At 37.8% G+C, this 18,357-nt stretch overlaps 1 protein-coding gene across 10 annotated transcripts in view; it reads left to right on the forward strand.

The window, feature by feature from the left end:
• Nlg-5 (neuroligin 5) overlaps positions 1 to 18,357 on the forward strand; it is a 179,443-nt gene that overhangs the window by 63,069 nt on the left and 98,017 nt on the right. For all 10 annotated transcript variants that reach the window (XR_011446789.1, XM_070294438.1, XM_070294566.1 and 7 more), the window contains one exon: positions 5,208 to 5,260. The gene's annotated coding sequence lies outside the window, so the exon portion shown is untranslated. The remainder of the gene's footprint in view (positions 1 to 5,207; positions 5,261 to 18,357) is intronic.

Genomic DNA, 18,357 nt, shown 5'->3' on the forward strand with positions numbered 1-18,357 from the left:
GGATGTTAATAGCAATGTAAATATCAGCCTACCCTATGCGATAACACGCACGCGGTCTATGGGATACGCGGCACAGATAATACGACCGACTCTACTATGTAAATCTCTTATTGCCCTTAACGGGGCTCCGCTTTTAATGTCCGGACTTAATTCCACCAAGCAAGTTTGCCGTTTGTCGCCGTATATATTATGTATAGAGCGCGCCTTGAAATCTCTTCGATGTTATTTCGATAATTATATATTTTAGATAGAAATCGGCAAAGTATTAATTTTTCTTAATCGCCACATCGATAACATTCGTCTTTCCGCGCTCTCAACGATTGCTCGGAATTTGAAATCGCGACGATATTCCCTTTAATTTCTTTTTGAGTCTATACGATTTTCGATACATCCTGTATATTTGAATGAATAGATGTACGCACATGTAGACACGCGCGTGTGTACAGTCGCAACACACCGGCACCGTCTGCACGGATCGTATAGTAAAATCGCAATCTCGACGAATTTGTAATTCAAATCGGCGCGATACGAGATAAATTACTGACCCATCGACGCCTCCTCCCGGTTGCTTCCTAAGGGAAGGAGCGTCCATCTACCTGATATCCTGACGCGCGTATAAACCATTCTGCCTGTGTAATATTCCGAGCTATTTCGCTGGGCTAATTCCTCAATTAAAGCCAAGTTACTGACCGATTTCGCGTCGCTTTCGCAATTTATATAAGCTTAATAAACATTATTCAAAGTTAACCGAGATTTTTTCTTTTTTCTCAGATGTTGAATCCGAAAAAAAAATATTTTATTCTTGACTCTGTATGTCTCTATGTTTTTCAATAGCCATCGATTCTGATCTCCACATATTGCAGTTGCTCTTGTCGGTCTGTTTTTTTTTTTTTTTTTTTTTTTTTTGCTCTTAGATTTGCCAGAACTGGCAGACCGTTAATCGATGATTCCACTAGTTTGCAAAAAGATAAGAAAAAAAGCATACGTAGTATTGAATCCGAAGTCACATTATGCATATTTAATGTTTGCGTAATTGCATTTGCTTTATTACTCCACAGAGTATCGTATCTCGATTACTTTTGATAACATGATTCTCGACAATCACCGTACGTGAAATTTTCCATCGGCCTGTCACTTAATCGGCAATGAGTGTATCATTAATATTCATTTTAATGTTTTTTTGATTGCTGTAACAATAAACGCTAATAATATTATCCATTTGACGCGCGTGCACTCTTTTTTTTTTTTGAACACTAATGCAACAAGAAACGGGAATTATAATATTGTAATAATAAATGACAAAAAGAATTCTCCTTCTCGTGAAAATTGACAGATAAATTTGTGCTTTTTTATAATAATAAAGATATTTAAAATATATATATAATATAAATATATATTTTTAATAATAATAAATTATGTATTTAATATAATAAATATTTTTAAAAATAATTTAATAAATAATTCTTTTGTATATAATTTTACCCTACAAATAAATATTTAAGAAGGAGCCTTCGGAGGGTTACTTCATTATTTATATATTTACAATATAACATAAACGTCGCGCGGAGATCAACGACTTAATGTATTTATGCTAAATAGATATTTACCGGAGAGGATGCGCGAAGGAGACAGAAATTCGTTCTCCCGCGAAAATTTGCTCCTGTGCAAAGCAAGAAATCCCTAATGTTGAAACTCGCAAACAATTTTCACGCTCGCTATAAAGAAGCGGCGGTAAATTCCGGCGGTAAAAAAAGGCGGATAACGGTGTATGGGAATCCGGATCGATGTTGGATAAAAACAACGGATCACAGAAGTGCAGCGAACTCGCGAGCTCCGGGAGTGGAGAACTCATAAATAAAAGATATTGTGCTGTAGGGTTTCTCGAGAAGGGGATAGGGGGATGGAGAAGGGGTGAACAATTATTCTTGGATAGAACGACGTGCTTCTTGTGTCATCGAATACATTACCTACATCGATGTGTGTGTGTGTGTGTGTTTACATTGCTCACGATGTACGATGCTTATATTATTTCGCCTCGCGAGATTCCGTTTAACCCAAGCCCCGATCGTCATCGTCGTCGTCTCGCTAAGCGTTTCTTTTTCCATTGGTGACAAAAACGCGGCGCGAGTCGAAGAGGGACGATACTACCAAACGAGTGCATATTGTGCCGGAATTATTCTATGCAAATCGCGTTATTCCCGCCTCACCGCATTACAACCGACCGTAATGTATTCCAGGGATAGAGGGATTTATGCGGCTTTGCCAGAATAATACCTGACTTAACACATTATTAAGGAGAAAATCGGGCTACGACGATAAGAGACTCGGTGAACGGGATGGAATCTCGCGGTTGTTCTTATAATTAGTTCTAATTACATATGATTTGAAGCTTTACGTATATCGTAACAACAGTTTAGTACGCGATAAACGATTGTGTTGTTGGAAAATATCTAAAAAAGAATGACCCCGCACATATTTTAAATATCAATATTATTTATTTTAAATTTCGATATTTCATTTTTTACCGATATTGTAAAAAATATATCATACGTACGAAAAAGTATATACACAGAGTACTAATAAAATAAGGATAGATGCTATATTTATCGGCATTATTGTCAGATGAAACTCTGCACAATTTATATACGAGCCAACTAGATTAACTGGCTGAAGTATATAATCTTCTTTACTGAGCGGCTCGGGAAGCTTAACGATCCGCTATGTATTCGATAATGGTGTGATACCGGTACCATTAAAAGACGCTTGTTCATCAGCTTTCCGTTGGCCGTGGATTTGCATAAAATGATTGGGAATCTCCGACGGAAAAGAATGCTCGTAATTCAGTACTTATCGCGCGTGATGTCAAATTTTGTTTCGTCGTCCTAATATACGATAAGAGAGATTTGGGAGTTGGTTGCAACATTTTTTAAAGAATTATTTCCCGTGTATTTTGTATTGGGATTTAATTTATTTTATTTTATATAGATGTGAGATTTGGAAATATTATATTCTGGCTTCAGAATCATATATTCTTTTGAGAAATATTTCATTTACAAATATAAGAATTACTAGTATTATAAAAAATGACCACTGTTACTTTCATAAGCTATATAGTTAGCTCTATGCTTGAGATTAATTGTAACATATAGCGGGGTAAATTGAAAAAGAAAACACTATTTATAATTATTACTTATTTATTGATAATTTTCACAATTATGGTTAAATTAGAGCCAGTCACTAATCAGCCTCAAATTTAGGAAGCGTAATGTTAATAAAAAAAATTAGAATTAAAAAAGAAAACAAAAATAAACATCCCTCTGTTAACACATAATTTGAGATCAACGCAAGTTTTCATTTTTAATTTCAAAACTTGATAGGATACTTATTTTCCTTATCACTAATATAATCAAATTTCCTTGTGATTTTATGTATATGTAATACAGTATATAATTATTCGCGTATACAACGTAGATTAGATTAATTAATACCAGAGCCCCGTTTGAACGGGGACGCCATTACCTTAAATCTCGCAATAGCAATTTGTAAACTGATGGGGGACCAGACGCGCAATGGAGAAAAGAGAAGAAACATATCAGACACTATTAACAATACATCAAACTCAAACCCGGGGAAAATGTCCGGCGATTCTTGGAGAGATATCTCGCGTTCGTAGAAAATATTTTTCCTTAGTCGGGAAATAGCATATTTATCATTTCGCGGCATGAATGAGAGAGGGAGGATCTATCGTACATAGAGAGAAGAAAAAAATGGAATTTTTGGTAAAGCGATCCGTGTAAGCGTGAAAAATTATACGCATCCGAAATGCGGGGGGGATCCGTGCAACTCGCTCCCGCGGCGTATAAGTAATTTTTCTCGCCGACTTCTTTTCCCGGCCTCTCTTGTCGAGGCGCCGGTATATTTCACATTTCTGAGTAACGTTTGAAAAAGTTTCGACGACGAATGAGCCTCGTCGATCCTGGGAGCCCGAATTCGCTCGAAATCTTAACATGAGCTCGTCGACAGTCAATTACCAGCGGGTGCTGAAATCAGCCTAAATGTCGGCCGGAGGGATTCCCGAGGGAGAGGGAAGAGAGGCGGCGGTTCCGTGTGACCTCTCGTGCGAAGGACGATGGATGCTTTCCTCGACGGTGGTGGCGGTTTACCAGTTGAAGGCGCCAGGACCAGGACCGGAATTTTCGAACAAAAGAGGCGGTGGTCCTGATTTAGTGGCGTGCATAATTTCGTCCTGGTCATAAATTAATATTTCCCATCCCTCTCTTTTGTCCATTCGTCGACCTGCCTGCAGTCGCGGAAGAAAGGGATCTTGATGAATAAAAATCCTTTTATAAATTCCGATGATGTATATATATACGGGCATGCTGTAATTTTGTCAACAGCCTGAATTTACGAATTTGTACGACACTTTATCCTACTATACTTGGAACGCGAAATTTGTCGCGTTAGTGCTATTAACATATAAATTATATCAAAACGGTGTGATTATCGCTAGAAAGTTAATTGATCGATAGCGCGTAAAAATCGAGATATAATGTAACTATTAATTTTAATTATAAAACATGTCTTTTGATTTATTTATACATAGCATTTGCAGAATATTATTAACGTGGGTGTATGCGCGCGCGCGCGCGCGTGTGTGTGTGTGTGTGTGTGTGTTCAGGAAATGCAAATAATATCTTTCTGTTATATTTTATAAATGAATAAATTGTTGCATAATTTGGTGTAAAATAGACATTTATCAGACAAAAATGTAAACAAAATGCGTGTCACTTTATGTTGACTAATTTCCTTTGTCTCGCTGCACGCGCGCGTCTATTTTTGGTTTAAAAATATTATAATATACATATAACAATATATGTATATATATATATATATATATCATTCAATTTTGTTTTATATCTTTATGAATTATAACTAGAGAACCAAAATGAAAACTAATATTCTTTTTCGCCTCGATTCTAGGACTTTGGTGAGAGAAATTCATTTATCATTTCGATGATTATACAATATAATAATATTAGCAAATGAAAATAATTTCTATATATACAATAATTAACGTTAATTTATATCAATTACAATATCTGAAAGCATTTGGATTATCCGATAATTATCATTAATTATTTAACGCAGTTAGTTGTCTTGTATAACATTCATTGTAATTATTAATATTTTCTATATTTTTGTTGAAGGTTCTCTCTCTCGTACCGGATTACACACCGTATTAAGCTGCACGATTCCTAAGGTAAGATTTTGTAACATTAAATTTGCAAACATTCGATAAATTCGCAGTTGTATGAAACGAAGCAAAAAGACATACACGACGTAAAAAAGAATTATCCGCAAACGTTTCGAATGAAAAAGCGGGAATCGAGAATTTAAGGACGACGAAACTACATCGCGGGACGATATATTGCGATGTAAAGCTACGAACGTTAAAATTAAACAGTCCGTTAACAGCTTCGGAGCGTTTCCATCAATTTAGGCTCGGTCCTTTTTTTCATTCGAAACAAACGCCAAGTCCGGTCGTACTCGCGGAAATTCAAATGTATATCGGTGGATATATACGCGAAATGTGTGTCTCTACGTGTACGCGAAGCTTATCTACGGATTAAGACTTAAGCCTCGAATGGGAAAAAAAGATCCCATCGAATCGACTACTATTCGGTCGACGCCCAGTGCTCGTGAATTAAACGACTGGGATTCGCTGCGAGCGCGCAAAGCGTAGGATAATTAATCACTCGAAAATATTTGCGCGATTTGGAATCGGCAAATGTTCCAACGGACAATGATTATTATAAAGGTATTAATAACGACGGTAATTATGGACGCTTTTGTGAGCGATACTCGGAATAACAAGTATTACGCGATAATAAATCTCGTATTTAAAATATATTTCTGCAACAGTAAAAATTGATAAAATATATGAATACCTTCTCTTATCGTGGAATTTAATAACGCGAAAAGTTACGATTGTATATGCGTAAAATGCGGCAAATTCATAATAACTGCGATTTACTGTGGCACGAATTATGCGGAAGAAATTTTGTCGACTATCGTTCTCGCGTTATATTATTTGTTCATCGCAACGGGAGTATACACGATTTTCTAAATGCTGTTTTTTTTTTTTTTTTCCGGAGGTCATTGATATATTTCATGCGGTCGTTATAAATAACTACATTGCGACGCAAAAAGTTTAGTTTCATACAACCCCGGAAAATTGGTCGACATGAAATATTGGTGTCAAATAAATGGAATATTCCGCGTGCCGTTTGACGTACTCGAAATTGAAGATAATAAAAGGGGGAGATGATGCACGCTTGCGAAAAGGTTGCCATTGGGCGATCAGCATTAATTGGATGGGCCCTGGACCGCATTTATGATAACGCGAGAGTCTCCCGTTTAATCTACAATTGACATGATAATCGATCGTTGTGACAGAATTTTCGGCTGTAGTAATCGATTATCAAAAACATTACATATCTTTCTCTTTTCCTCTCCCCCCCCTTCTCGTTCTCTCTCTCTCTCTCTCTCTCTCTCTCTCCTTGTACGATAACGAACTCGATCGCAGATACTGGCGAATTATAATTCAGGACATCTGGTTGAAGATTAATATGTATTATTTGCGCCTTAAAGATCCTCGATCGATCTCGCAGAGGCGTCTATTATATAAAAGCGGAATATTACAGAGGATGCCATTAATTGTATAAGATTTATCGCGATTCTTTCGTGAGGGCGTCACGGAATTAGGCATTTGCATATTTCGCGGACAGTCGGCGAATGACATACAAGTCGTTTAACCAATATTACGATCTCGTACACGCAGGCAGCTAGTTGCGCGATCGATTGAATCCGCATCATGAAAATATCATACGACATTGAACCGTATTTGCATAACGCGCCCACGTTAGTCTCGAGGATCAACAATTATTACATTGATCGATGGAAAAATTGCTTTCGTAATCATTCGCCATCCATTTAATCCACGTTTGTTTGAAGAGCGCTTTTGTCGATTGAAAATATTTAGACAGGTCTTTTGTTGTAATAAAAAAAAAAAAAAAATCCTTTTTCTCTCTGTAATAAGAGAAAAAATCGGTTCACGGATTGTCGATTATTACAAGACATCTTTGTCGTGTGTTGTGCGCACATTGAAGAATGCCGCGAGGTATTTGAAATTCCATAGGGGTCGCTCTTAAATTCGAAATTCCTTCTTTCAATTTCCATCAAAGGTCTCATTTAGCGAAGTGTCTGTCCTTTTTTCTTTTTTTCTTTTCTTTCCTCCTTGTCGCGCTAGAGGCGCATTTGATACGAGCCGTCACGTTCATCGCGGTGGCAATTTGTCGGGCGACAGGACGTCGGGTCGAGCGACTAAAATTTTTAATTCCTTACGAGGCGAGGTAAGACCTTAAGAGAAGACGGTGGTTCATTTGTTCTGGGACAATTATGTTCCGCGCGAGAGTAAGACGCCGGAGACATAAAAGCGAGCGCTAAGAAAAGAGAAAAAGAGATCGTTTTTCTGCATTGCTGGCGAGGTGTCGCTCAAAATGTGACGCAGGCTATAACGGAGTCTTTTATTGTATATCTCAATGTTATGACAACTCTCTCCAAATTACCACTACGGTGATGGTAAATTTCTATATTAGGATCTTCACCTTCGATTTGATTCAAAATTTGTATGGAGCTTTCTTTCGGGCTATAATTAAGAGTTGTGATATTTTAAAAGCAGGCAAATAATATATTATTCTTGGAGAAAATCATCAAAAGTATTTTATAATAAAAGTATATAAAATCGCTCTTTATAAAAAAAAAAAAAAAAAAATCCAACTAACTTTGTGCTACATTTTAATCATTTAATGATATTTTAAAAGCAGGCGAACTATATATGGCTTCCTTACCATTATGCATTTAGACATCATATTAGAAAACTGATAAGCTGATAATTATTTAGTATATGTAGTACTATGTATATCTGAAAAATAAACGCATGGGTGGGGGGGGGGGGGATTTACCACTATAGTCTACCTTAATTCTTACTAGTTAACAACAAATTGTAAGAATCGGCGAAAAAATTATCATTTACGTTTCATATTTTATTCGCTACAAGTATAATCTTGATTCTCGTTATACGATTAGATTATCCATATTCTATGTATTCCGCGATTAACTCGCGAGACACGGGTATTCGAGAAACTTCATTAGGGCGCATCTGTATATAATCAGAAGCTACTTTACGACGGCTAAAATTCTACTTGTTGTCGCGCTTTCCCGTGGCTGTTATTTCGTTTCGCTGGTTATACTCGCCGCGGTCCTGATACGTAATATCATATTCGTATATGAATGCAATCTCTCGCTTTTTCCTCCCTCGTGATTGTCGTTGCCCGTTTACATCGCGGACGAGTTGTCGAAGCGTCGCCGATGCGCGGCGCGTGTATACGGAAACTATCGCGGTTTCTGTAATTCGCTTTCGTCGTCCGTCAGCTCCACCACGTTGGCAATGCCTGCTTGGCTGCGAATCGTGCATTGACTTTGCCGCTACAGTTTCCAATCCCCTTTTCATATCGAGTAATTGCTAAGTGACTAATTCGTACATGGTTCCTGTGAGAAATCAAATCTCTGTTTTACACATTACGACAGAAAATAATTTTAAGTCTCGCGCATCGATATTTGATTTTTTTACCAATTTTGATAATGAGTCAATCTTGCCTTGACACAAAAATTCGGAAAATTTGACGTGCCCTTTTCTTGGCAAATTTACTTTGAATAAATATACGAATTCATATATTTATATATTTTATATTAATTAATATAAAATATATAATACGCATATTTATACAAAGCATATATTATTAAATGATGTCAATATTGCATAAAATATTTTAATTATTTCTAATAATTATAAATGCAATCAAACATTTACGTATCAAATATCGAATCTACAATCGTTTCGAAGTTAAAAAATTTCTTATTTTTATTCATTTATTTATTTATAATATTATATAATGTAAATAATAATATTACATGTGTAATATTATAAATTATATTATATATATGGCAACCTCTCTTTTGATAATAACTAGTTAATTATTTGGACTTGACCTCTTGTGAAGATAAATACGTGTTGCTCAAAGATAAAAGTCGCTATAATTTATATTTATTGTATATAAACTTTCTTTTATCGTTCTTATATATAATTTAATAAGTTAAAGTTTAAATATTTATACTTGTTTATTGATTTCCTAAAAAAATTTTTTTAAAGTGGATCAATATACTCGAAGTTTATGAAAACTATCGTACGGTGCCCGCTTGTTATTAGCGCAAATAAATGCGGGTCTCGTTCTCTTTCTTTCTCCGTTTCGCGTCAAAAGAGATACGAATATAATTATTAACGATTTCTTCGTACACAGTTGACGCGAATTTCCGCTCATCGAGTTTCTCTCGAAAGGAGACAAACTGCCGATTTTCGGAGTGTCGATTATGGGCGGATGCGGATCGAGTGAAAAATGAAATTTACAACGAGACGATATCGTCTTTTTTTAGAGTTGTTGCCAATCTTTTAGGAAGTTCTCTGATAGATCAAGCGCTTGATCTCTTGGAGAAACTCTCTTTAGCTAACTCGATATGTTGTCACGTACGAACGTAATTATCGAACAAACTTAAGTCGTTGTATTAACTTGAGCCATTTCAAGGCCTGGGAACTGCTAATGGGAATGTCATTAACATTGCAAGTCATCGAGCCGTAAATTCGTAAAAACTTTGGCGAACGGTGATAGGATCGCGAAAACAAGAAGCGCGATGTAATCGGTTTAAAACGCCCGACAACGCCGGTATCCGCATTAAACTGTTAAATATTACAACATTGGTAAAAGAGCGGCTGGTAATCTCTTAAATAAAATATATCGTTACACGAATATATATAAAAAGTTTAAAATTTTTGACGTTAAACTTATCGCAAAATAACGCTCTACCTCACCGTAACCCCGGTTACGGCGAGACGATAATAATACTGATAAAACCATCGTGTAGTTTACGCAGGCGTTCCAGATAATCTCTACTAGCGACAAGAAGCAGACGCGACGCGACGCGGCCGTTTATCGTCACGCATAAAACCGCGATGCATCACATCGAACCGACGGACGTATACATCTCCCTTCTGCACACACTTGGTCCTTTTCGCCATTGTACATCGCGTAAAGTTTCGAGCGTACGGCCAGGTAAACACGAATAAATCATCGCGTCCGTAGATCAGCAACGTGGCTGGGTAGGTAAAATGTTCCTCCCTCTTTTTTCTCCCGACTGCTGCCGCCAACTGCAGGTTAAAGGAAGAGAATATGTGTTTCACCGAGCTCGGATCGATCGTTGCCTTAGTTTTCGATAACTGTAATATACGTAGTTTGATATCATAAGTTTCTTATTAATTATGGAAAGTTTAAAGCAATTATTTATTCTATTATTCGTCGCGCGGCTTGGAAATTTTTGAAAGTGAGATTGGCGGGATTCGATCTATATTTATCGGAATTGCGTTTATCGCGAGAAAATCCGTTCCTAAGTGAAAAGAAATATTTAACGAAAGGCGCTTTTATTCATTTTCACACGACGATGATGTAGCCGCCGAGCTAAGAGCCGGGGCGCGGCAGCGGCCTTCGTGAGATCGGAAAATGATGGGGCACTTTCTGTGGCACGTACGTGTCTTAAAATAGCGCTTTTGCACGCCAGAATATAAAGAAACTTTAGATTCAACCGTCCATCTTTTAGAAATTTCAAGTTCCTGTTTGTAGTACGCAATTGGAACGACGAGCGTATTCGGCAGGATTTGTAGTTCACGACAAATTTTGACACTGTACTTGAAAAAAAACTGTGTCAGAAATATTATCAAACACTTTGGATAACGTCGACATACCCTAACGATAATACGATTGCGGTTGATAGCAAGCGATTTTGACGTGAAAAAATATATGTGTTATTCATCCTATGGAAATGAATCGACTACTAGTGATCAGCGAATGTGATTGAGAGATGTTTACGATATTATATAAACTAATCGGTAAATTTTTACATTAACTTGTACATCGCAAATCACTTTTCTTTCGACATATATTGCGGAAGGTGCACGAGGTGATCCGTGAAGCGAAAGTTATATAACGTCAAGATTAACCAACTATTCTTATTCCATATCTCGTATCATTGTGCCTTGTCGTGAGAGAAACGGCTGTCCTTTACCAATCGCTTATTATCTCTGGCGCAAAACCCGCTTATACTCGCTGTTCCGTTCGATTTAGTGGTCCAAAGGGATCGAAGTTGGAAACTCCCGTATACCCTCGTAGCTCCTACGCCCTTCGCAGCGTCACACGGGGAACAACGAACCGGGAATTGATCCAAGTTTACTGTTGTCGTAACCTCCTTACGATTCTATTGAGCGCGCCAGCATGGGAGAGTTTCTTTTCGTCGTAAATTCCTGGCGCCGACACGATGCCCAAAAGCAACTCTCCTCAGGTCAGGTTGCCAGAGACTCATCAATCGGTAATCTCGATATTAACGCACCAGAATCCCTGGAGTTTCTCGACTCCGCAATATACACATCGCGATGCGATATGCGTAATGATTACGATACACGAGATTATTAAATAACGGAATTAATTAATTTTTTTAAATTTGTTTTGTGTCAATGCCAAGTATAATAAATATGAGTAGCATTTTAAAACTTCGAGTCGGGTCTATCGATTGTAAAAATTTCATTTTCATTAAATGTATGCATCGTGAAATATATCGATTGAAGGAGCCAGTAAAAATTTAATGTCGCCATGAAAGCATAATAAAGCAAAGAGCGAGTATCAAGTACTGTGTAAAACTTGCGAGAAAAATGCGATAGATACAAAAAGAGTTTTTCCAGGATGATTGCCCACCGCGTATATAAATTTTTGATTGGTTTGAAAGGTTTAGGGACGGTTGCAAAGATGGAAGACAACGAACAATCGAGATATTCGAAAACAACTTTGACATTGGATCTCGACAGAAAAGTGTAGAAATTATTGAAAATTGATGCGAATGTGACTGTGAGAATATCAGCGAAAGGATCCGAATGAAAAATTCACTACAATAGCGTATAATAGTCGATCCAAACGGTTTTAATGGGGGTGCTTGAAATGATTTTCAAAAAGAACATTCAGAAATCATTCGTAGAAATAATCCTAGCGGTCGGTCGATCATCACCCAACGTTGTATCGATGCCGACAGGAGATATATTGTTTTGAATAAAATAAATTAATTTTGTCATTACGATTATTGTTTGATTTTAACTTTAGCCCGATTATTTAATAGCCGTATCTCGTACATCTCATACGTACAGTAGATGGATCTTTACAGTTGAGGCCCGTGGTCGACCAACAATCTCGTACGGGAGTGCAGAATAATGCGGCTGATAAAACGCTTTTGCGGATTCCATGGAAAATGTATCCGTTTCTCTCGCGATGACTCTCGATTCGATATCACGACGGTCGACGGTTTCAAATTAATTTTGGGAAATAATCTGTATGAGATGTTCGCGTTAAACTCTATCCAATTTCGGAAAACTTATAACATTTTAAAGATATATTTTTAAAAATCTGGACAACTGATTCTAAACATTTCTCTCTCTCTCTCTTTGCACACGCAGATTTCCAAGATTTAAATTTTAATTAAAGTACGTAATGCTTTTTACAAAAAAATTAAACTTACTGTAGCAGTGTGTAGATTAGAAAAAATTTTTTGGAATCTGGAACAGCGTATCAGACCGAATGCGATTTGAGACAAAAGCATATTTTTATGCTTTATTTTTATTTGACATGGACAGGTTGGGATATATTTAAAAAAAACTTGACCAACTTTATTTTACGATTAAATATATCTTTCGAGTACAATACAATTTTTCTCAGCTGCATGTCTAAAACGATGTCAGTCGGTTCGCCGTTGCATAACGTAATGCAATTACTTTAAACGGTTCGGTGTGAGCGGAGCGAAGCGGACGAGAGGGAGAATCCCAACGAGGGTGTACGTGCCGGCGAGTACCTACGAACTATTAGGCGGCACCCACGCGATTTAGTTTACCCCGTCGGATAAATTCCAACGGTACAGCAACAGAATAGTTCTCCCAAAGCTCCAAGCTGCTAAGCGTTTATACGCGATAAAATCTGAAATGGCGGAAAAAATTACGCTAGCATCTCGTTTCATTTCGTAACTATTTCCTCGGCGAGAAAGTCCACCGAGGCTGGCAACGATTTCTCGCTGATAATCGATCATTCGATCTTTCGACCAAACTCGTTAATTGTGTCGCGCGTTTCGGACCCTCGAGGAACACAAGACACGCGAGAAACACGAGTCTTTTTTTAAGTGGTCGCTACAATCAGGTTAAATAGACACGGAATCGATAGAAAATTTGGATAAATATTGTCGCGGTATTATATCACGACGGGTTGGTATTTATCGAGATTTAACCATGTGACAAATTCAAGAGAATATTTCGACCGTGAAATTCGATTTATCGATTAAAATCGATCAAAATTTGAAAATTTGTCCAATTATATAATGGTTGATAAAACTTGATATTAGTTTGCATTCAAATTTCACGATTAATATCGTTTTCTCCAATACCGCGTGTTAACACTTTGATTCGAATACACAAATCATGCGATTAGAATGGCGACTGGAGGATTCAGTATCGATTTCGGGGGGCTGAGTGATCAGGCCGTCGAATCGGATTTTTCAATATCCGAGTGGGTATGACCGACAAAAATGGAAACGGGCAAGGTATACGCGAGTGTCATCAACGCGTCGATCAGCCAATCATACAAAATGAAAAAATTGCGGATGCGGGAAAAGCGCTTCCGCTTCTGTATCTTTTTATGCGATAACTACAACGTCATCTACAACGACGATGGAATTTCGGTGGAATCGATAGATGAGGGTTTTGCGCCAATGATATATTGTATAAACGGTCTTACAACAATAGGGCGAAACAAGATACGCGAGATGGCAGGCTAATGTTGCATTAAATTTTTACAGATATAATATCTGCGCAATTTTATCTAAAGTTATTATATTTGAAACATTTATGTTTGTCTCAATTATTCTTTTAACAATTAAATTGTTAAAATTTAAAGTTCTAATAATAAATATCAGTTTCGATGCTTTTTTTATCTTTACCTTATTGCTCATTTTACTATGAGCTAATCCAAATATAATATTCTTTATAAATACATATTTTTAAGAAAAGCTTTACATACAGAAATAAAAGTAAAATTTAGAAAACATATTTTCCTTTTTAATATATAGAATATAATGCATGTAGAGTATATATATACTTTTTTTTTTTTTTTTTTTTTTTTTTTTTTTTTAATTTGAACATGATTCCTTTTAGCGCTATTTAAAACATGACATATTAAAAACGTTTCAAATAAAAAAAAAAAACAGAATTTTTTTTTTTTTTAAACGTGATGTTTTTACCAACTCTGCTTTAATCCTCGAAAGAGAGATATTATATTTCTGTCCGAGTCTATTGGATATTATACGATAGTTTAATTTAAAAAAAAAGACCATTTTGTGATATATTTTTTGAAAATATATATATGTATATATATATATATTCATCTATGGGGAAAAAAGTGATGTAAAAATTAATTTAAGCAAATCATACATTTTTAATGGCTCGCAACTCGAAAATCATCGATTCTTGAGGGTTTTTTAAAGAAAGATTGACAACGAATTGTATATTGATGAAACGGCGATATAAGACGACACGCAACACGATGTGTGTCGCGTCTCGGAATGATTTCCTCGGGATACTTACGGCACGAAGAAGATGTGTCATCCCTCGACACTCATAAAACACAAATATAGAATAATGTCGCGATATACCTCCAGAGAGATATCCTGCCGACCCGACCGTGCTCTCATCGCAGCGGTGCGCGAAATTACGAGCTGCTCGAAAAGAAATACGTCCGCGGGGCGTTCAAGTGGTAACGGCACCACCTCGGCGTACCCTCGCCCCCAGGGAGGGCGCGGGCGCACCGCGGTTTCCCGACGTCGTAAATAAAGCCGCATCGCTCGCAATATCCGCGTATACAGATCACCGGCCACCGACTAATGCGCCGCCTCGTTAGATATAAGCCGGAGGAGTCGTTTGCAGATTACCGCGTTTTCTTTGTTGGCGCAACCGTGGGAAAAGACGCGACTCGGCCGGCGGGAAATGAAATGAGCGAAAGTGAGAAAGAAAACGCCAGGGAGGAAACGGTAGATTCTAACGGCGGAAGGGAACACTCCGTTAAGCTAAGTCCGTATCCTTCACCGCGGCAATAAAGACGCATAATGCCCGGCGCTTCGTCTAAATGCGCCTTTACACCGATACGTATCCAGAGAGGGAAAAAAAGGATAATTTTTGGAGGGATACTTCCCCGAGCGCATCGTCCAACCAAGAATAAAATTAAGCGAGTTTTAAAAAAGAAATCTTCTTCATTATGTCACATACCATAATTTGAAAGTTTAATACGTTTTATACATACATGTAGTTGCTCGTAAATTCATTTTTCTTAAAAACAACTATATGTTTTCTTTGCATCGATTGATTCCATTCATTATTTTCGGCATAAAAATGAAGTAAAATTATCGAAAAATTAATATTTTATGAGATATCTCATAAAGTATGTAAAATTATGTCAACTTAAAGTACAAAATATCTCATAAACTAGTCAATTTTTGGTCATTCTATTCTAATATCTTTTTACGCCAAACATTACATAGTGTGGAATAGATTTATATATATATATATATATATATAAAATTAATTAATTAATTAATTAATTAATTTTTGGTGGTTCCATTTAAAAAAGACTAGGTTGAAAATTCAAGATTATCAATTATTTTTTCTCTCAAAACTCTATAAAATATCTGAAACATTTTTTAATACAATTATTACACATCAAGTTTCGGAGAAGGTACCTTGTAACATATATATGGTATATATATGGGCACATAGTTTTTTTAAGAAATTGGTAAATATTTTTCAATCGAGGCACTCTATTCAGCGAAACTAATGGATCGGCAATCTTGCGACAAAGGCTTCCATAGTTTCATAGAGTTACTTTGCTTAAGCTCAAAATATAATCAAGAAATTCCTGGCTCGCGTGTTCCCAGCCGAGCAACACGAGCCATAGATTTTATGCGCGATACTTGCCTAACAATATCGTAATTCTCTAGACGTAATTCTCCCATATATTGTATCCTGTATCCAGTATCTATCGCGTACCATCCATGTACGCGACAGTCGCTGTAGACATTCGCGCAAGTGATGGCGCATCTATCTGAGAAATTTACGCGGAAATTGCCAGTTGACGCGCGCTGTCTCTTTGAAGCATTTGGGCTTAAAGTTACCCCCGAACTAAACATCGTACGATTGTGCAACGACTACGGTGACGCAGGATGACTATAATCTTAACTTTATTCTTCTCATTATCAGAAAGATGCTTAAACGCTTTTTACCTATATATATGTATATATGAATTAAAAAATCGCTCTAGAGCTTTTATTCATTCTTCGCGCATGGTCGTTAGAAAACATATAGTTTATATCTACGCGGCTCACTTTCTTTAATTTGTATCCCGATGTATAATAAACAAAAGTAATTTTTTATTTTTTTTTATACATTTTATGTCTAATTCTTATTATATTCAATCTTAAATTACTTATTTGATTCACTTACACAATTAGAGAGAGAATAGTTTTCTGCTTATAATTGTAAGATTATTAAGTTTCATTATTCGAGAGACTCGGGCAACAATATTAAATTTGTCGCGCATGAATAATATTACGAGCGAGAGAGATATTTACTTGATTAAATACTTTGATACTCTCTTCGAGAATCTGTCGAAGTTACGGCTTCAATATAAACGTCTAGAAAGTGCAGTTCTCCGAGTCGCGCCGTCAAGTAACTACTTACTATTAATTGACGAGTATACGTGCTATGAATTTTCGACGGAGTTTTAACGTGACGCAAATGCGTTATCGGAGCTATCGGACGCAGACAAAGCCTGAATGACGGCGATATCAGCTTCAACGACATTACTGATCTTTTAAAGATTCACGCGAAAGATCTCGAGGCACATAGTCGATGTCATCGTTCTTCCGACATTTATCGAACCCTTTAATTAATCCACGTACTACAGTGTTTGGTCGTAAACTTTCCATTTATCAGATTCTTTTTCCTCACCTTTGCCTTCTCTAGATATCTAGATATATCTTTCTATCGGTTTCATATGACGTCAGTCTTTCCATTCGCGGAGGACAATCTCAGTGGTCGTGATCAAAGTCTCCCGGCTTTCCTACGACAGGCCAATTCTCTTCCCTTATCCCGGGCACTGTCTCGCCGAATCAGCGGCAAATCTACCACGGTTTCAACGGCAACGAGCCATCAGATATCGGTCGCCGAGCAAACGACGAAAGGCCTCGCGAGACCGCAAGACTACCAGGTATCTCGATATACGTGTATATCCGTTGCGTATGTCCCGGATATATCTACCATATACGAACGTACGTTTGTTCGTGGTCCCAGACTTCCCTAACAAAGCCCGGGAGCGCCTTTCGTTCCGGCTACGTGGCCAAAGCCGGTATTTGGGATTTCCGTCGTTCTCGTTCACTGCCCTCCATCGCTCCCAACCCAACAGGCTGTTCTCCGTCGGTGGTTAGTTGCGGACTCGTCATCGCTCCGGGCATGAATCCTGCGAAACGAGATGAGATGAAACGGGGAGAAGGAAGAGACGGAGGAGAAACGAGAAGGAGAGAGTCGACGAACCAAACTCCGTGTCCGGGTCCGGAAGAGCGGGCGTGCCTGCTCTCGTCGGCGAACTGTTACCGCCGTTCGTCCATGGGCGATATTAAGCGGCAACTCGAGCCGAATTTATGCCGGCGCGCGTGCTTGATGGCCTCATTATATAACATCGAGCGCGACGGGTGTCGGAAACACCGTAAACTGCGTCGGCGATTACATCGCCGGAAACGCAACGGATCTGTCCCGCCCCTTCTCCCGCGCGCGTTTCACGGCTGAACAGCTCCTATCGGTGACATGGCAGAGAGATAGAGAGAGAGAGAGAGAGAGAGAGAGAGGGAGAGAGAAAGCACAGACGGATTGGAACATGGGCTACAAATGATTTGGAAATTACGATCCTCATCGAGAAGCGAAAGAGAGAGAGAGAGAGAAATAGAGAGAGTGAGAGAGATGTGAGAAGGGCGCAATTCAATCCCCGTCTACCGGAATTCCCCTCGCGGTCGTTACGCCGGGATTTTCGGTCCCGATTACACACCATGGCGTTTTCAACCCGG

This window comes from Polyergus mexicanus, unplaced genomic scaffold (assembly GCF_030449975.1).
Source record: "Polyergus mexicanus isolate NDT 795.1 unplaced genomic scaffold, iyPolMexi1.0 SCAF_1, whole genome shotgun sequence".
Lineage (NCBI taxonomy): Eukaryota > Metazoa > Arthropoda > Insecta > Hymenoptera > Formicidae > Polyergus > Polyergus mexicanus.